Below are 21,254 nucleotides of genomic sequence, written 5' to 3'. Positions count from 1 at the left end.
GCCACTGAGGCCTTGGGCCTTCGTTTAATGGAGGAGACTGGGAGGCAGAAGTCTGCTGAGGGCCATGCGCTGTTAGATCCAGATGCCTCCTGGAGCTGACCTCTTCAGAAACCACTTTTCTGGCAAGTCCTGATTCATGTGGCGGGAAGAGCCTCCTTGGGGTGAGAGGAGGAAGTGGAGAACAAAGTAGCCAGTGGTCTGGACTGCAGGGTTCATGTTGCTGGCCTGAGGCTTCCATGGAGAGCTGACCATGCACCTGGGCATCTGGCACCTTCCGCCTGCAGCAGCTCTGGCTTTGGGGACAGAGGGAATGTGGGGGCAGCCTCCATGCAGAGTGTGCCACACACTGGACTGCTTCCCAGCTCTGACCGCACTCATTCAGTCCTCTACTGGGCACCTCTGTCCAGACTCAGCTAATTGTCCTCTCCACAGTGCCCACTCTGCCTTCAGGGGCTCCCAGGGCAGTGGAGGGGAGGGGGCAGGCAGAGGTGGTGCCTGGGGGCCCTGGGGTGAAATGCAGAGGATTTGAGCAGGGCAGCACCACCCATGCCTGTCATCAAGCCCAGAGGAGGCACTCCCTGCAGGAACCTGGGGCCTGGAGACCTCAGGCTAGCCCGGGGTCAAGGGGCAGAGGCAGGTCCCACACCCACCTCGCCACCTCGTTCAAAATGCTGGGTTGGCACAGGTTCTGGTCAATTTCTCAGTCCCCAGGAGCAGCCGCAGGAAGTGCAGGCAGCCTCCTTAAATTCTTCCTGGACCTCCCAGAAAACAGCTGTGTTCATACAGGGCAACCTCAGAGAACAGAAGTACACAGGCTTTCTCAGCCAAAACTGGGACCTCTGGCAGAAAGCAAAGCCACTTCAGGCCAGGTGCTGGGAGGGGTCCTCCATGAGTACCAAAGACCACCACCTGGGAGGAGGGGAGGGGACAAGTCCACAAGGGAGTTGCCGCCTAGGACCCTTCACTGGCCCGCCGTCCCCAGGTACAGGTCGGCCTGAGGATGGGGCAGTCCTGGGGCCGCACTGTCACCCTGCGGGAAGGCACAGCGAAGACTGGAATCTGACTGTCCAGCTGCATGCACGCCTTCCCTGGCTGCTCCCCACGAGAAGTCCCTCCAGAGAGTGACAGGTCCCTGCTTCCCTCCGAGGACAAGGAGCCCCCTTCCTCTCTGAAAGAGAACAAACGGAGAGCCCAGTCTATGCTGAGGGCTGTTCAGGCATTTTCACATAACTTAATGGCCTCCTTCAATCCCTCAGCTCCGATACTGTGGCCACCTGATGTGCAAACAGCCTGATGCTGAGAAAGAGCAAGGGCAAGAGGAAAAGGGGACAGCAGGGGACGAGATGGTTGGATGGCATCACCAACCCAATGGACATGAGTTTGAGCAAACTCCAGGAGATGGTGAAGGACAGGGAAGCCTGGTGTGCTGCAGTTCATGGGGTCACAAAGAGTTGGACAGGACTTACCAACTAAACAACAACATTCCCTCCACCAGCCCTGGGAGGCAGGCACACAGGATCAGCCTTTATGCAGAAATTGGAATTCAGAGAGGTTATGTAATTGCCCAAATGCACACAGCTCAGAAATGCTAGTAAGTAGGGTAACATACGTCTCGGTTTGCCCTGAGGAGTCCCAATTGGTATCTGCTGCCCTGGTGTAATAAGACAACTCCCTTTCAATTCTTGAAAACGCTCCAGTTTCGATGCTAAATTATAAGGAATCCAGGTCTGTACTCTTTCCCTGGACAATCCAGCTTCCTCTCCCAGCCCGTTTTCCCTCCCAAAGCCCCAAGGACCACCCTAGGGCTCAAAACTTCAGAACCTTGGGGCAGGCTCGAGGCACAGAAGCAGCAGAGCTTATCAGCCAGCACAGCTGAACTGTGGTTTTTCTCCAGAAGAGAAAGCAGAGGCTGTGGTCCAGGCCCCCTCGTTCTGCTCAAGACACTGCCTCTCTTCCTACAGCCTGGAGCTGCTCGAAGCCCCCAGGGCCCACCCTGTGCCGAGAGGCTTGCTGGGTCCCCAGCCTGGCTTTCCTCTGAGCAGCAGTCTGGGTTGATGCTGGGGTGAATCTCAGTGAACTCTGGGGCTCCCACCCTGGTGGAGGCCTCTGAGCAGGGGGCCATTGCCCCTGGGCCCTCAGTGGAGACCCCAAGAGGCATCACTTTCCCCTCAGGACAGCAGTCATGTCCCCTACATAGCTGCACAGACAGGACTCGGAGAAGCAGGCCGGTGGGACACGCTCGGGGGACCCCAGCCTCAACCGGCCCCTGCTAGGTTCCCCAGGCCGTGGACCCAGCCCCGACTGGCTAGGCATCAAGGGCTCAGCTTCTACAGCTGTGCCAGGCATCACCAGAGCAGCTCGAACCAGCACCCTTGGCCTTTAGAAAGCTCCTGCTTTTCAAAAACCACTTACTCTCCTGTCCTCTCCACCCCCAGAACAGCTTTCCTCAGCCAGACCTATGTTCCCTGTCGGCGAGAGAGAAAGGAAGGAGGGAACAAAATCCCATAGGGGCTGGAGTGGGCCATGGGGCCTCTGTTCTGGGCAGAGGACAGAGGACAGGATGAGAGGCTGGGCAGAAGCGGAATCTTGAGTCCGCAGACCCTCGGGCAGGGAGGCGTTTCCCAAGTAGGGAGGAGGGTCTGAGGCTCGTCCTTGCTGCTCAGAGGTGTGGGTGATGGGGTTTTGGTGTCATAACAGCTCAGCTGCATGGGTGCCCCATCCCACAGAGGCTGTGGTGACCGTCAGTGACTAGGGTGGCCCCTCAGCCTACTCTGGATATGGACGCCCCCGCAGTGGGGCTCCATCTATCCCCCTGGGTCCCCCACACACGCGGCCCCTGGCAGGAGCCTCAAGCCCCCACAGAGGTCGGGGTCCCTGGCCCAGCTCTGGGCGGGAGCAGAGCACGCAGGTCCCCTCTGAGGGGCAGGAATAAGCCACACACCTCTGGGCACACGGTAGGCGACAGGACCTGGTGGTCTTCACTGCTCTCAGGAGGAGAGGTCTGGAACCCTAGCCTGGAAGGAGGCATGTCTGAGAAATGAGCCCTGTGGCTGGAGTCCCGCTCACACCCAGCACCCTTCCCCAGCAAGGGCCCCAAGCATCTTGTGACCCGAGGGACAGGGAACCCCATCAACCTCAAGACGGAAGTGTGAACGTCTGTGGCGGCCGTGGTTTGACAGTTACAGCTGAGAGCAGGCCGCCCTCGCCAGCCCCAAGGGCCGCCACCTGCAGCTGCACGCGCTCCGCCACGAGGGACCGTGGTGGGGGTGGGGGGCGGTGGGGGACCACCATCCACTCGTCACCGCTGGTCCCAGCTCCCAGCCCCGCGGCCCTGCTCGTTTCACACGCGCTGAGTGACCTTTGCAAGCCCCCTGGCCTTCCTGAGCCTCAGCTTCTCATCTGCATGGGAATCGTTAACAGCCGGCCCTGCCGCCCAAGGTGGTGATGGTATCCTCTGGTCAGAGGCCCCGCAAATGTTTGCCGGTCTGAAACCAGAGACCCCGGCATGGCCGTGGCTTTGGGCGATTTCACAATCAGAGAGGGAAGCCGTGCTCACTCACCACTGGGGAAGGAGAGGAGAAGCAGCACTGGGTGAACGGGGTGCCACGGGAGCCCCAAGGGAGACCTAGTCCAGCCTGAAGTTCGAGCCTTGGAGAATGAGTAGGAATTCAGAACAGGAGGAGGAGACCCCGGGGAGCCGCAGAGGTAAAGGCAGGAGGTGTGATGGAGCCTGGACCGAGAGGGGGCCGCCCTGGGGTGAAGGACGAGCCAATCAAGGGCGGGAGGTGGACGAGCCAGCCGCGATGGTCCTGGCTGAGGAGTGGGGACCTGTCCCCGGGGAAGGCTCTGAAGCCAGAGAGACATGATCCAATTTGTGTTTGAGAAATGACTCTGATCACAGGGTCAGAAACGGATTGAGGCAGGTGAGGCCAGACGCCAGCAGAGAGGCAGGAGGCTCATGCTTGTCCAGGAAGAGAAGCAGCAGTCCTCGGGGAAACAAGTGGCAGGAGAAGCCAGATCCCACCGGCAAGGAGGGGACATGGGGTGGGGACAGGGGCTGTTGACGTGCTTTGAAGACATCCCAGAGAGATGGTGCTCCCACCCAGGGACACCAACAGACCCTGCCCTTCCCAGGCAGGAAGAGGCTGTGTTGCCCGAGGGGTCAGTTTGGGAGCCCCGGGTCCACCATATCCTGCGAAGTATGGGGTGTGCCTGGTGTGCGCATGATGGTGGTCCGTGCAGCCCACGTGGCCTCCTCTGAGCTTGGCAAGTAATCCCCAAAGGCCACACCAGCACCCCACCAACAAAGCCAGCTCTGTGCTAATTTATTTTTTATATTTAAGAGCATGTAATGAACGCTGTGCTGATTGACCTAGAAAATCATTCACAGCACATATGTGAGGAGCCAAACAGGGTTCTATTGCTTTGCTGTAAGTCCCTGCCTCCGATTGCCCAGCCCGGGACCCCGGGTCCCTCATGGTCTGCAGGAAGGGCCATGTCATAGGCATAGCCCTCTTGGCATTGACATCTTAAACGACAGCTCGTTTTGTTTTTGTTTTTTTTTTTTTTAAAGCAGGCTATAGAACAACATCGCTAGTAAAGATTTTGTCACTTTATCTGTGTGTGTGTATGTGTTTAGATAAAGGGTTGCTCACCAAAATATTAACAGTTGGTGGGATTGAGGTGATTTTTACTTCTCTGAATTGCCTGATTTTTTACAAAAAAGCTCTGTATTTTTTTTTTTTTTTAATTTTGAGGCTTCCTTATTTATTTATTTATGGCTGGGCTGGGTCTTTGTTGCTGCACAGGCTTTTCTCTAGTTGTAGCGAGCAGGGGCTACTCTCTACTTGCAGCGCGCAGGCTTCTCATGCTGGTGGCTTCTCTCGTTGCAGAGCACAGGCTCTAGGCACACGGGCTTTACTAGCTGCAGCACATGGGCTCAGCTCCCGGGCTCTAGAGCACAGGCTCAGATGTTGTGGCACATGGGCTCAGTTGCTCCACAGCGTGCGGGATCTTCTGGGACCAGAGACTGAATCCGTGTCTCCCACCTTGGCATGACAGATTCTTTGCCACTGAGCACCACCAGGGAAGCCCTGTATCATTTTTATAATCAGAAGAAAGCAAGGGACACTTTGGGGTTCAGACACTCTGGGGTTCAGTTTTGCTCAGGAGGGCTGGGGATGGTGGGGTCGGAACCTCCAGTGGACTAGGAATGGGCCATGGGGCCAGGAACGAGCACGCCCCTGCCCAGGGCCGGCACCAGCCAGGATCAAGCAAAGCCAACAGATGTCAGTGAACTTTAACTTGCACAGGGTGCTGAGGCAGGAGTGGCCCCATGGCCTCCAGGCCGGGGAGCCCAGGGTCTGGCCATCGCCAACGGGGCCACCCTGCCCATTCCTGAACAGACAGCAACACTTCCCCACCTGGCCATCCTTCTCGCTTCTAGGGGACAAGTGCCTTGGGCTGGGTCTCCTGACTAGGTGACAACCAGGAGCACAGTGGAACTCTGGCTCAAGGAGAGGGTGGTGCCCAGGGGCAAGGAGAAGAGGACCCCAGATGGCTTGCAAGGACCCCCACCTACAAGTCCTGCCACCCCCCCATAGTCCTTAGCTGAGGTCTGTGCTTTGCCCCAGACCAGGGTTCTGGCTGAGAAGACCTGGCACACAGCAGGCGCCAGATGATATTCACGGATGAGTGGGCGAAGGGGCCGATACGAAGGCGCCTGCCCAGGCTCCCGTCCCCATGGTGGGTAAGATAGCAGGATGGGGACCGGGGCCTGGGGCCTGCTGGATCTTAGAATCTCGCTGCCCATTTGGCACTGCCAGGCCTGTGGGGACACTCCCCCCTCACCACGTCTGTTGGCTTCACCAAGTGAAAGCTGCCTTCCAGTTGGCTTCAGTGGCTTCCCCGGTGGCTCAGACAGTAGAGAATCCGCCCGCAGTGCGGGAGACCTGGGCTTGATCCCTGGGTTGGGAAGATCCCCTGGAGGAGGACATGGTAACACTCCACTACCCTTTCCTGGAGAATTCCAGGGACAGAGGAGCCGGGCGGGCTATGGTCCATGGAGTCAAGGAGAGTCAGACATGACTGAACAGCTAACACTTTCAACTTTTCTCAACTTTCTTGGCCTCGGTATTCACTTACATTTCCTTTTGTATGTGTGCGTTGTTGTTTTTGGCTCTCAGTGTCTTGTTTGTTCTCAGAAAACTAGCTGATTTCCCTGTTTACTGATTCGGAGGTGCACCATTCACTGCTTGCTAAGGTTCGTACAACCACCCGCGTCTGCTTCTAGCTCCCCATTCTAGCCTCTGCACGTGGAGTTTTCACTGTCTTATGGGGAAGGCTTTGGGGAGGACCACGATGCAGGGAGGGCTTGGAATTCAACCTTCAATCATCAATATGTGTGCAGAGCTTCATCCCAGCGGAGAAGGCAGAAGCCCAGGGCAGCGGTTCTCAAAGCTTCAGCATCCCTGGAGGGTGGGGTAAACACTGTTTCTGATTCAGAAGATCTGGGCTGAGAGGCCAAAGGGTCTGCATTTCTAACAAGCTCCCTGGTGATGCTGAGGCCATCAGTCTCCCCGGGGCCCACATTTTGAGAACCGCTGGCCTCGGGCAGAGGGAGAGCCCCGGGAGTCAGCCCTCAGGGTGAATACAAACTTCGGCTGCTGGAAATGTAGCTTTGGGCTGTGGGCAAGGCAACCTCTTTCTTATCTATTTATTTAGGCTGTGCTGGGTCTTCACCACTGCCCCTGAGCTTTCTCTGGTTGTGGTGAGTGGGGGCTGCTCTCTGGTCGTGGTGCACGGGCTTCTCTTGTTTCAAAGCACAGACTCCAGGTGCACAGGCTCAGTAGTTGCAGCATGTAGGCTTAGTTGCTCTGCGCCATGTGGCATCTTCCCGGACCAGGGATCGAACCTGTGTCTCCTACATTGGCAAGTGGACTCTTATCCACAGTACCACCAGGGAAGTCCAAGGCAACCTCTTTCAGCCTTGATTTCCCCCGCAACGTCAGCTGAGCCTGTCGGGTGGGCCGGAAGCCTCCGGAGGGTGTTTAGGAATGCATGGGTGGGAAAGCCATTTGCAGGAAGTGGTCTGGCCTCATGAAAAAGCTCCTCCAGCGCCCAAGTCTGCCTTCACCAAGGAAGCAGGGACAGGAACATGGTTTCCCACAGGCAGTTTGCAGAGAGCACTGGAGGTAAAGGGAAACTTAAAAGCACTAGAAAGGAGTGTAGGCTGATGTTCCGCAGGCTTTGCCAGCCTGTGAGGTCAAATGGGGTCACATCACCACCCAAATTTGCAGGGGGAAGTGGAGTTCTGTCTCCCTTCCAAGCCAGGCAAACACCACTTCGTGATACAGGGCTGGGGGCACCAACGTGCTACAGAGGCATTCCAGAACATTACCATTTCAGCATCCACTTAGAGCCTGCTCTCCTTGCCTTGACCCCACAACATCCAAAGCCACGTCTCAGGAGAGGACAGGGCCAGTCCCCCCGCCCCCCGGCCCCCACCCCACTGGCTGTGTTTCACCACCCGCTATGAAATGTGGCTCAGATGGTAAAGAATCTGCTTGCAATCTGGGAGACCTGGGTTCAACCCCTGGGTCAGGAAGATCCCCTGGAGAAGGGAATGGCAACCCACTCCAGTATTCGTTCCTGGGAAATCCCACGGACAGAGGAGCCTGACGGGCTACAGCCCATGGGGATCGCCAAGAGTCAGACACGACTGAGAGTCTAACACTTTCACTTTCATAAAGGCATGAGGACTATCAGGTGGTTCTGGAGTCAGAGTGCTTGAGGTCAGAGGCCAACTGAAACAATTTACTGTGTGACCTCGAGTAAGCTCCTTAACTTCTTTGCGCCTCAGAGTGCTCATAAGAGCATAACCCCTGTGAGATTTACTCTGATGAGTGTTTAATGAGATAATGCATGGTCGGCAGGCAGTGCCATGCCTGGCACTCACTGAACATGAACTGTTGGTACTGGGGCATGGACCCCCCCTATGTTTGTGTTTTCTGTTGCATGTATCTGTGCAGAAGTTGACTGGTGAATACACTGGACTTCGCTCTCACAGAGGGCTCAGCCACTCTCAACCTGATTCTTTTTTTCCCGTGGCTGTGCTGGGTCTTTGTTGCTGCTCAAGGGCACTCTCCAGTCGCCGAGTTCAGGCTTCTCATTGAAGGGGCATCTCTTGTTGTGGAACCGGGGCTGTAGGGCTCAGGCTCAGTAGTTGGGGTGCACTGGCTTTGTTACTCTGAGGCACGTGGGATCTTCCTGGACCAGAGATCCCACCCATGTCCCCTGCACTGGCAGGTGGATTCTCACCCACTGGACCACCAGGGAAGCCCCCCGAAACCTGTTCTTTTTTTGAAATTGCTCTCTCAGTAAAAGAAGGCTCCTTCAGGTGTGGAAGCATCCAGCCCTCTAACCATCATAAGCAGCCAGACTCTGGGTTCTAGAGAGTGGCAGACAGCACCTCCTAACATAAGAGGTCTCCATGCAGACTCTAGGAGCCCTTGGAAGATCCAGGGATGGATGGCAGAGGATGTATAAACCCCTAAAGTGTATGTATTATTTCTGTATATCTGTGCAGATTTCTGGGAGAGGGGCCAAGACCTTCATCAGATGGTCAGAGAGGCCAGCACACCTGGAAGGTCCAGAGACCCTGCCTCAGAGGCTGAAGAAGTCCTCAGCAGACTCCCTGGACAGTATAGCCCCTCCGAGGAACACACAGGGAGTCCCTGAAACCAAGACCCAGGAAGAATATGGGAGCAGCTCAGCTCTGCATCTCCTTCCCTGAGAACCAAGCCTTCTTCACAGTGAGGAGAGGACTCACCGCTATAAAATGATGAGAGCGGGACTTCCCTGGTGGTTTGGTGCTTAAGACTCGGCACTTCCAATGCAGGGGGGGGTGGGTTTGATCCCTGGTCAGAGAACTAAGATCCAACGCACTGTTGTAGTTTAGTCGCTAAGTCACGTCCAACTCTTTGTGACCCCATGGACTGCAGCCTGCCAGGCTCCACTGTGCATGGGATTCTCCATGCAAGAATACTGGAGTGGATTGCCATTTCCTTCTCCAGGGGATCTTTCTGACCCAGTGGTTGAACCTGTGTCTCCTACTTGGCAGGCAGATTCTTTACCCCTGAGCCACCTATGAAGCCCTGCTGCTGCTGCTAAGTCACTTCAGTCGTGTCCGACTCTGTGTGACCCCATAGACGGCAGCTTACCAGGCTCCCCTGTCCCTGGGATTCTCCAGGCAAGAACACTGGAGTGGGTTGCCATTTCCTTCTCCAATGCATGAAAGTGAAAAGTGAAAGTGAAGTCGCTCAGTCGTGTCTGACCCTCAGCGACCCCATGGACTGCAGCCTTCCAGGCTCCTCCATCCATGGGATTTTCCAGGCAAGAGTACTGGAGTGGGGTGCCATTGCCTTCTCCGATGAAGCCCTAGGATACTGCTATTATATAGGATACTCCTATTTTACAGATGAGAACACTGAGGCTCAAGGGCTCAGTCACTTGCCACTGGCACACAGCATGCTGTGGTGCAGCCAAAAAATTAAAAATGAGAGCAAATTAGAAAGTGTAAAACCCCAGGCAAAAATGTCTGATGACAATTGGGCATAATGACCAGCTGCCTGTGATGTCAAGGAGGAGACAAGACTTGGAGAAGAGGGAGTGGAGCTGCCCTGTCACAAACCCAGCGGATGGCAAGCTAGGCAGGCTGGCTGGGACAGCTGGGAGGTCGGGTGTGGAGAGGTGCTTGGAGTCCGTGGTGCAGTCAGACTAAAACCGCCCAAGGAGTTGCAGAGCAAGGTGCGCACAGTCTCTGGTCCTGCCTCGGGGTCACTTCCCCGTACTTGCCAGAGTGCAGCGAGCCCCATGCAAGCGCCAGCTGCCCTCGTGATTCATACACTCCCTGGGGCACCCTCGGGGGGCCACTGTCAGCACCCCCAGTTGTGGTAAGAGCTGTGCAAACAGAGGGCTGAAGCTGAACAGTAGAGGGGACTCCAGGTCAGGCGGAGTGGGAAAGGACAGGGTGGGGGGCGTGTTGAGCAAGGAAAGAGCAGAGACATCCCAGAGAGAAACTCAGCCGCAGCTCTGTTATGGTGAATGGCGAGATTCCTTTTCAACTCCTCGCAAAAATACAAAAAACAGAACTCCTGTTCTGAGCTCAGGAGAGCACCTTTACAGAAATCTACCCTCCCCACCACCTTCGAGAGAGTCCTGCTTGTCCCTGAGGCAGGCGGTGGAACCATCAAAGCAGGCAGGGTTGGGTCCAGATTCTCCCCAGGCTGCCCGATGTCATCAGGCTGGCCAGAGTCCCAGGGAGCATGCGAATGTCCCAGGGAATATGTGAATCATGAGGGAGGCCGGGGCTTGCACTGCGCTCGCTGCGCTCTGGGAAGTACAGGGACGTAACCCCGTAGCAGGACTCCATCACACACAGGGCGCCCGGGGAGGAGGTGCCAACTCGGGCTGCACCAACACAGCTGCTGCTGCAGCCAGCCTTAACCACATCACCATGTGCATGGGCTTCCTGGCTCTACAGCAAGCCCGGGAGGAAAAAGGCCGGGGGCTGATAATACCCAGGACACCCGGCGTGGCTGACCTAAATGCCTGAGGGTCCTGTCCCATCCTTATGTATATATTTTTTTTCAGTCAAGCCACTCAGCAGGCAGGAACCTTCCCTGACCAGGAATCGAACCTGTGCCCCCTCCAGTAGAAGCACAGAGTCTTAACCACTGGACTGCCAGGCCCATCCTCTTGATGGATGGTCAAGCTGTGTTGCCTGGTCATGGCCCAACTGCGCCGGCAGCCCCTTCCCTGGGCCAGCAGGCATCCCTCCCAGAAAGGCCTGACCAGCCCCTCTCCAGCCCTCATCCCAGGTTCCCCACTTGTTCTGAGGCTGCTTTCTCACCAGGACGGCTCAACCTGCCGCCCGGCCCATGGTCCTGACCAGATCTGGGACTCATGTGCAGAGCGTGGCTTTGGGGCAGTGGGTGATGGGGTGAGGCAGGCAGGAGGAGAAGTGGGGTCACTCTTCCTGGACTGGCGGTGTGCCTCCTGGCCTGGCCACCCTCGCCAGCGATGCCCCCAGGGAAGAGCCACACCCATATCTTCTCTCCAAGGCCCCGAGGTGGGAAGGGAGCTGCTCTTGCTACAGGCAGAGACCTTCCTGCCCTCGAGGTGGGCTACCCTCTTCCCGAGGTCCCACATCTGGGATTGGCATTTCCATGTCTTCAGACCTGTTGTTGACATGCTGGGTGACCTTGGGCAAGTCACTTCCCCTCTCTGGGCCTCAGTGGCCTCATCATTAGAACGAATGATCCAATATGCCCATCTGTTAGGACATTCCAAAACTGTGATATGTTTATAGATATGTGATTTTACATAATCAGAGCCACATTCTTTTAACTTGACAAAAATGCAAATGACCCCGGTAGATGACTCAGCAGTCCTCAACCCTGGCCTGTCCACCCATTTCTCTCGGAGTGGAGAGGGAGAGGTCCCACCCAGACTCACAGAATCTGAGGCTCTGGGCCTCTGGGTGAGCAGGGCCTGGAGATCTGCGTTAAGAGGCCGCCCAGGGACCTCCCTGGTGGTCCGGTGGCTAAGACTCCTCGCTCCCAACACAGGGGACCCATCCCTGGTCAGGGAACTAGATCCTGCATGATGCAACTAAGACCCGAGGCAGCCAGAAAAATAAATAAAATAACAGTGTTAGTCACTCAGTCGTGTCCAACTCTTTGCGACCCCATGGACTGTAGCCTGCCAGGCTCCTCTGTCCTTGGAATTTCCTGGGCTGCCATTCCCTTCTCCAGGGGATCTTCCCAACCCAGGGATCAAACCCAGGTCTCATGCATTGCAGGTGGATTCTTTTCCATCTGAAGTTTCCCTGGTGGCTCAGATGGTAAAGAATAAAATAAAAATATATATTTTTTAAATTGCTTTCAAAGAGACTGCCTAGGAGAGGAGTTCAGGCTTTAGATGGCAGACTGAGAGGAGAACACAGACTCTCCCTACCCCAGTACCTGACAATGTGAACAAGAATGACAGATTATGAGAGATGAATCAACACGCTAAGAAAACAGTCTCCAGCAGAGGACTCCAGGGCCCCCCGATCTCATGGATCCCAGGAGGAGGACACAGGCCTGGCTGGCCAGAGGGGGTCTGGGGTGCAGGGTATGTGAAGGGCAAGAAACAGAAGACCCGTGCCTTGAGCAAGGGGGGCCTCTCCCCCAACCCCTGCACACTTGGGGCTCCCAAAAAACTGAGAACAACACAGCCCTCAAAACCATCCTTCCAGGGGAAGGCAGCGTGGTTCCCGAGTGAGAAGTGGACCATTTGCAGGAGATGCTTGAATTAACTGAGCAAGATGAAAAGAACTTGCAAGGCCACCCTGCCAACCACCAGGAAAGGGAAGGAAATCACATGAGGGCATGGTTGGAAGGGGATGGGGCCGAGGATCAAAGGCAGCTTCCTTGAAACTAATAGCTTGAGGAGAGAGAAACGTCAGTAAGATGAGTGGAGTGGAAAAAGAGCACAGGAGTTCGTTCTCCAGTCTGTGAGTCTCTTTCTGTTTTGTAATGAAGCTCATTTGTATCACTTCTTTTTGAATTCCACCTTTAAGGCATGTCATTATGGTGGAGGATGCTGGGGGAGAGGGGAGGAAGCGACAATTAGTGAGTTTGGGATGGACAGGTACACACTGCTACATTTTAAATGGATAACTAACCAGGACCTACTATTGAACTACAGGGAATTCTGCTCAATGTTGTGTGGCAGCCTGGATGGGAGGGGAGTTTGGGGGAGAATAGATACATGTGTATGTGTGGCTGAGTCCCTTCACTCTTCACCTAAAACTACCACAGCGTTGTTAATTGGCGGCACAGTGGTAAAGAATCTGCCTGCCAATGCAGGAGACAGAGTTTGATCCCTGGGTTGGGAAGATCCCCTGGAGAAGGGAATGGCAACTCACTCCAGTATTCTTGCCTGGAAAATCCCATAGACAAAAAAAAAAAAAAAAAATCCCATAGACAGAGGAGCCTGGCAGGCAACAGTCTGTGCATGCGTGCTAAGTCTCTTCAGTCTCGTCCGACTCTTTGCGACCCCATGGACTGTAGCTGGCCAAGCTCCTCTGTCCATGGAGATTCTCCAGACAAGAACACTTGAGTGCCCTCCTCCAGGGGATCTTCCCCACTCAGGGATCGAACTTGTATCTTTCATGTCTTCTGCATTGGCAGGCGGGTTCTTTACTACTAGGACCATGTGGGAAGCCCTGGGCTGCAGTGCATGGGGTTGAAAAGAGGCAGACACGACTGAGCAACCAAGCACCCACACACGGCCCAAATGGAATCTACTCAACACATCTGCCCATGTTCCAGAAACTCCAGATACTTGTTACCCTAAAATAACTACTTACCCTAAAATAACTCATGACAGCCCATCCCTTAAGTATAAATAATTTCCTTTCTTGTGTCAGAGTCCAGCCTTGTGGCTTTTGTCTTTACAAGCCCCCAACTCTTCCTCTTTCCTGAACACTCAGTTTTACCCAAGTCTATCTCTTCTGACTTAAGCTTCTTAAGACCCCAAATAAACTCTTTTCTTACTTGTAGTCTTCCCTGGGTTTTTTTGTTTTTTTTTTTTTTGGTTGACAACCTCAGATTCTTCCACAGCAACGTTCAAGACCAGAAGACAAGAGAGCTGAGTGTTCACAGTGGTATGGAAAGGGGAAACCAAGAATGTTACACCCGCTGGGGTTGTTTCGATTTGTAGACACCATGGAAATAGTATCCTTGAGCCTTTTTTTTGAAGGAAAAAAAAAAAAAAAAACCGTAGTCATGAATCCAGCTAACTGTTAGAAGTGTTCATTTTGGGGAATTCCCTGGCAGTCCAGTGGTTAGGGCTCAGTGCTTCCACTGCCGTGGCCCGGGGTTCAATCCCTGGCTGGAGAACTAAGATCCTACCAGCCATGCAGAGTGATACCCTCACCCAAAAAAAGTGTCCATTTTTTCCAAAGGTAAAACCAAGGATTTCCCTTGTGGTCCAGTGGTTAAGAATCTGCCTCACAATGCAGGGCACGCCGGTTCGATCCCCTATGCCATCTGAGCCCCCACACCACAACTAGAGTCAGTGCGCCACGACTAAGACCCGAAATGACCAAATAAATAAATATTTTTTTATTTTTTAAAAAGGGTAAAATCATGACTCTCAGACAATATAAAATGAACACATGTCGAAATTTTTATTAAACTCATTAAGTAATGAAGAACAAGCAATACTTTCCAACTAGTTCAAAGGAAAATTGGAACAACACACACACATATATAGGCAGATAAATACTGAAATGAATTTACATGTATGAGCAGGAACTGCTCAACGGCCACAGACAGCAGTCAATTGCATTCCACTGGACAAAACCAATTTGCATTTCACGATACAGGACACCCACCAGGCTTTTGTTGTTTTTGTTGGTCCAAATTCAAAGTCTTTCACAGGTTTTACTGATTCAACCGGGAGATGACTCCAAACGCAAAATTCAGGGACACGATGTGCTCAAAAGAAAGAATGAAATCTATTTAAGTACAGAACTAAGCCAAAATACTAGGAGAATTATAGATGCAGAACAGAGTATAAGTGTTATAAACCCTGACAAAGTGAAAATATTAACATCAAAACCAGGAGCTGTGGGGAGTGGGAAAGGAAGAAGCAATCCCAGGACATACTGAGCCTGCCCAAAGTGAAGGGTTTATTCTTTTTCCCCAGGACTCCAATCTCTTAATGGGTTTCATGATTTTTTTCTTAATGTTTCATAAATTCATTATGAACGAATATCTCTGTGGAAAATAGAAGTTTATTTAAGATTCAGCAATTTTTTCATTTTCTTTCCATTAAACTCAATAAAAATTAAATACTTTTTGTTTAAAATAGAGCAGGTGTGATACAATCCCACGTTTTAAAATTATTTCGGCTTCCCAGGTGGCTCAGTGGTGAAGAATCTGCCTGCAAGGCAGGAGACATAGGGTTCGATCCCTGGAGGAGTAAATGCCAACCCACTCCAATATTCTTGTCTGGAGAAACCCATGGACAGAGAACCCTGATGGGCTACAGTTTATGGGGTCACAAAGAGTCGGACTCGACTTAGCCACTAAATGACAACCACCAATTTACCTTTCTACCAGTACCTCATTATCTCCCCCAAGCTCTCTGTGTACAGTTGACATTCACCAAATGTTAGCAGTGGATAATTGGCTGTATTAAGCATCTACTCCATGCCAGAAAGTTCTAGGATCTGGGAACACAGTACAGAACAGAAGAGATAAAGCTCCTGCGCTCAGGAAGTTGGCATTCTAGCCAGGGGATTTATGGCTTCCTTCTTTGTACTTTTCTAACTTGCTTATTTTGTCTGAGAAGGAGCGTGTATCATTCTTATAAAAACAGCAGTCATTACCTTCACACACACCTCAGATGACTTTTCTGAACAGTCAGAGTTGAGACCCACTACCTTGTGAGCAATATGAGTCATTAACACTTTAGTGTAAATAAGGTTTTTAGAAAGTCAGCATGAGGACCCAGAGTCTCTGCAGATCCTGACCTGGGGAACCTGACTCCTGGGAAGAGCTGAAGAGGGGAGGTGGTCCCGAGGTCTTCAGACCCCCTCAGCTGAAAGAATCTCTGAGCTTGTCTCCTGAGCCCCTCAGCCAGAAGTTCCCATCCTTGCCCTGGGATCCTAAGCCTATGAGACAGACGCCCACTCTACCCCATCCTTGCCCTGGGATCCTAAGCCTATGAGACAGACGCCCACTCTACCAGGCACCGGAACCAGGCAGCTGGGGGCCCAGCCCAGTCTTGCTAAGTGTCTGGGAAGTGCCCGGCCAGGGTTCTCCTCCCTCAGCCCTGGGGATGCCTGAGCCCCATCTGACTCCACTGCCCTCACCTCCCACTCCCACCTCTTTTTCTTTTTTCTTTTTTTTAATTTTTGGCCACACTTTGAGGCAGGCAGGATCTTAGCTCCCCAACCAGGAATTGAATCCATGTCCCTGCATTGGAAGGGCGTTTCTTTTTTTTCTTAATTTTATTCATTTTTGGCTGTGCTGGGTCTTTGTTGCTGCACAGGCTTTTCTCTAGTTGCAGGGAGTGGGGGTTACTTGCTAGTTGCGGAGCATGGGGTTCTCACTGCAGTGGTTTCTCTTGTGGAGCTCAGGCTCTAGGGTGGCTTCAGAAGTTGCGGCTCCTGGGCTCTAGAGCACAGGCTCAGTGGCTGTAGTGCAGGGGCTTAGTTGCTCCGAGGCATGTGGGATCATCCTGGACCAGGGATCGAACCTGTGTCCTCTTCACTGGCAGGCAGATTCTCTACCACTGAGCCACCAGGGAAGCCCGGAAGGTGGATTCTTAGTCACTGGACCTCCAAGGAAGTTCCACACTCCCACCTCTTGAGCGGAGCCCTGACCCCGCCCTTCTCCGTTTGTCCCCTCACTCTAGCCACCCCAACCTAAGTCCACCCTCCCCACACCACCCTGCCTTTGCACACACTTTTTTCCTCCACCAGAACCCTCTTCCTGCCTCCTTCCCTTGCCCCTAGATCCCCAGACCCCTTCCTCTGGAAGCCTCCCTGACATACCTCCCAACCCCTCAGGTCAGGCCCCTGCCCTCTGGCTGTGGGCTGAGTGCCCCCTGGGACAGCCCAGTGCCAGCCGGGCCTGCTGTCCGGGAGGCAGGAAAGCGTGTGGGTGAGACTGGGCCTTGGCCCCTTACCATCTGGGTGACCTCAGCGAGGTCCCTGGTCCTTGCTGACTGTTTCCTCATCTGAAAAACAAGGACATTGTCAAGTCTTCCTCATGGGGCACTCAAAGGGAATAAAGAATATAATTCATATTGCTTTATTTTAAGGTCTGTTGCAAGAATAGCAATGAGATATGCACTTAAAGGAGGAAGGGAAAGTGAAAGGGGAAAATAAATCATCAAGTTGGAAAGGTTTAATTGGGAAAAAAAGTCTAACTTTCCAGAGGGGACAGAGAATCCCTCCAAAGCGCACTGCCGGTCTGCAGGTCCAGGGGTTGGATGCCGTCAGGCTCATGGAAGATCACAGGCAGGGCTGGGCATCCCCGCCTGCAGACCCAGTGGGAACTTCATTCTCAGACTCCCAGCTTTTCTAGCTCAGCCCCGTTCAGAGCCCCGGGAATTATCACCCCACACAGCGTCCATCAGCTCCCCAAGAAGTTCCCTAAAACCGTTGTCTCTATCCATGTAGTGAGCTCGCCGAGCAAACGTGGCTCTGGGATAAAGCCCTCAGCGCCCGTGGGTGAACTGAGGTCTCCCCACTCTAGCAGCGCCGAGTGACTCTTGGAGCAGGCCGGGGGCGGGCGGGAGGGCTGGGGCCGTCATCCTGTGTCGCCTGATGCGCCTCCTCCCCGCTCCGCCAGGAAACAGTGGCGTGAGCTCTTCCCCTCGTCTGCTGTGGGGGCGGCCCGAGGAGCTGGGCTCAGCACCCCTGACACACACGCAGAGCGTGTGACAGGCAAGGCCGCCGTCTGAGCCCCTGCCCCACCCCTGCCCACGGCTCCCCCACCTTCCCAATCCCCCCAGCCTCTGGTCTGCACCCCCATAGTTCCCAGGGAGCAAAACTTAAGTCACATTCACCCCTATTGGACTCCTACTCTGTGAACCAGGAGCTCATCTCACCTGCGAGCTAGGGAGATTGTCCCCATTCTACAGGTAGGGAGACTGAGGCAAAGAGCAGGCTCTGGGTTGCTCTAGGTCACCCAGATGAGATTGGCAGGCCTACCCGGCTCTGAGCTCTTCTGCCTCACTCTTCTGCCCCAGTCCCAGGGCTGGGCCGAAACAGGGTGGTGAGACACAGGGAGCACTGAGTGAGGCTGCAGGGGGAGTGGGGTCTCTGAGGGACATGGGAGCCTGGCTACAGGGTTTATGGCAGCCTCTGAGGAAATGGGGGGCTCCCCAGGTGGCTCAGTGGTAAAGAATCTACCTGCCAATGCAGGAGATGCAAGAGACGCAGGTTCTATCCCTGGGTCGGGAAGATCCCCTGGAGGAGGAAATGGCAACACACTCCAGTATTCTTGCCTGGAGAATCTCATGGACAGAGGAGCCTAGAGAGCTATAGTCAATGGGTCACAAAGAGTTGGGCATGACTGAGCTGCTGAGTGCACTGAGGGGATGGGCGCGAAGAAGCTACCCTCTCCCCTTGTGAGCACACTCTGGAGACCCTCATTCCTTTTCTGGGCTTGCAGTACTCCACGGAAACGTGTGCTTGCGTGCTACGTCATGTTCTACTCTTTGCGACCCCATGGACTGTATGTAGCCCACCAGGCTCCACTGTCTATGGAATTTTCATGCAAAAATACTGGAGTGGGTTGCCATTTCCTTCTCCAGGGGATCTTCCGGACCCAGGAGTCGAATCTACATCTCCTGCGTTGGCCAGGGGATTCTTTACCACTGAGTTGCCAGGGAAGCCCAGAATCCTTGATCCCTTCCCCCACTCGTGGACACGGAGGAGGTTATTTCTAGTCTTGCTAAGACAGGTAGCACTGTGATGACATCCCTCTCCGTGCCTCTGTGTGTGTCTGCCTGCGTGTGTGTGTGTGTGTGTGTGTGTGTGACAGATTCTCCCAGGGCTCCCTCCAGCCCCTGGGTCGATGTGGGAACCCCCCATCTGGGTCCCACAGATGGGATGGTGGGCCTCTCGCCAGGAGGATGCAGTTTCCAGGAGGGCCCCTCACTTGGGACTGACCCAAGCTTACTCCAAAGCCAGCCAGTCCCCAGGAGACAGCTCCCCAGAAAGACTGCCCAGGAACCACCGATAGCCTGTCCTTACATCAGAGGTTTGTTTGTTTGGCTGGTTGGGGTTTTGGCCAAAGGGCAGTGCTGGGCTCCAGCCCTGGGTGCTCAATGGACAGAGCTGGTCTGGGCAGATTGTTAAGCAAATCAGATGAGGAAGCCGAGCTTGGGGATCAGGGGCACTTTCCTGCTGGGTTGCCTGCCAGGGAGGAAGGGGACCTTAGGGACTCCACCCCTGCAGGAGTCCTGAGGGGTTCAAGGAAGGTACAGTGACCACCCGGACACAGGGAAACGGGTCCAGCCATCACCCCAGCTCCTGCGTTCCTGGAATCCCTCCAGAGAGCTCAGAAGCCAGTCTGGGCGGGTGCTGAGACTGTGTGGCCGTTTCCTTGCCCTTTGCCAATTCTGGCTCCTCAGATGCCTACAGAGTCCCTGGGTATTGCAGGAATATTTGATGGGGGCGCCCCTGTGCCCACAGTCCTGACCCTTCTGCACAGTGAATGGGTCTAGGTCATGGGCACCGGCACAGAGCCTGGGTACATCATACATGCCCAGTGCTCTGGCCCACTGGAAACCCTCCCAGTCCCACACTGACAGAGAGTGGGGCAAAGTCGTGTCTGGCTGAGGGCCCCCAAGCAGGGCCCGGCCCCAGGGAGGACAAGAAATGGGGCCCCATCAGCTCTCCGGCCAGAGGTACTAGCAACAAATGAAGAGGGAGGAGGAAGAGAAATGAAGAAATCCTTTCCTGGAGCCCGAGGCCTGCGGGGTGAGGCTGGAAGAGCCCAGGCCAGCTTCCTTCAAATAATGCCTATATTACATGACGTTCCTAGATAGAGTCGTTTCTCTCACCTTCTTTGGCGCATTTCAGGAATTGTTTTTTGGCTAATTATCTTAAGGGCTCTGGTGCCTAGATTGGCGATTCTAACAAGCCTCGTTTCAGACGCAGGCTTCAGGTGTCCCTGCTCACCTCTGTTCTTGGTGAGTTTTGCCTGCATCTATGCTCAGGGCAAGCTCATTAAACAAATTAGCTGTGTCTGTTGTCTGCTCCCTGACTGTTGTTGAGGAATAGATGGCAGCATCAGAAGATGCTATGGATCTCACCAGAGAAGAGTCATGTTCAGCTCCTCTGCAGACATGCCAATTGGGAGGTGACACGGAGCCAAGCAATATTCAGTTTCCATGCACATCGATGCCTGTCAATCGATCATTAGCATGTTTTTTGTTCTGGGCTTCCCTGGTGGCTCAGTGGTAAAGAATCCACCACAATGCAGGAGACCTGGATTCAATCCCTGGGTTGGGAAGATTTGCCAGAGAAGGAAATGGCAAACCATTCCAGTGTTCTTGCCTGGAGAATTCCATGGACAGAGGAGCCTGGTGGGCTTCAGACCATGGGGTCACAAAAGAGTCGAACACAACATTGTTGTGACTAAACAACAATGTTTTTGTTTTATTCTAGCTGCCCCCATGGCTTCCCTGGTGGCTCAGATGGTAAAGAATCTGCCTGCAATGCAGGAGACCCGGGGTGGTGGTTGGAGGCGGGGGGTGTTGAACCATAAAGAAGGTTGAGCGCCAAAGAATTGATGCTTTTAAATTGTTGTGCTGGAGAAGACTCTTGAGAGTCCATTGAACTGCAAGGAGATCAAACCAGTCAATCCTAGAGGAAATCAGCCCTGAATATTCATTGGAAGGACTGATGCTAAAGCTCCAATACTTTGACCATCTGATGCAGAGGGATTGTTCATTGGAAAAGACTCTGATGCTGGGAAAGATTGAAGGCAAGAGGAGAAAGGGACGACAGAGGATGAGATGGTTGGATGGCATCACTGACTCAATGGACATGAGTTTGAGCAAACTCTGGGAGATAGTGAAGGACAGGGAAGCCTGGTGTGCTGCAGTCCATGGGGGTCGAAAAGAGTCAGATACGATTTAGCAACTGAACGACAACTCTTCATGAGTGGAGGCTGAAAAAACAGCCCATTTCAGTTGCTCCCAACGGTTTGGTCGGGTGAGGATCTGGGTCGGGCCACCTGCTACTCAATGCCTAGTGCTGACAGCAAGCCTTTGGGTCTGTACCTGAGAAGCCTCTAGCTACTATCCTTTGAAAAAGAGGTCAAATCATGACTGTCACACGTATGTAAAAATGAACATGTGTTAAAGAGTTTATTACACTCCTAAATCCATAGGAAAATTAGGAGATATAACCAGTTCAAAAGAGAAGGTGAAGAACAAACACACTTATTGATCGGGACTACTGAAGTGAATGTAGACATGGAGGCAAAACCCGGGAGGGGCAGTCAGTCCATGTTCCACAGGCGGGCTCTGAATCCACAGTATAGACCGAAGTTGGTTTGCGTCACCATCAGTTACCTAGGATCTGCGGAGCTGTAAAACAGCCTTCATAAAATGGAATCCGATAATCCCAGGGGAGTCCTGCAGAGTTGAAGTAATGCAGGGCTTCTCCATAG

The sequence above is a fragment of the Bos taurus genome, chromosome 21, assembly GCF_002263795.3.
Source record: "Bos taurus isolate L1 Dominette 01449 registration number 42190680 breed Hereford chromosome 21, ARS-UCD2.0, whole genome shotgun sequence".
NCBI lineage: Eukaryota > Metazoa > Chordata > Mammalia > Artiodactyla > Bovidae > Bos > Bos taurus.
The sequence above is the reverse complement of the archived record's forward strand: the minus strand, read 5'-3'. Positions refer to the sequence as shown.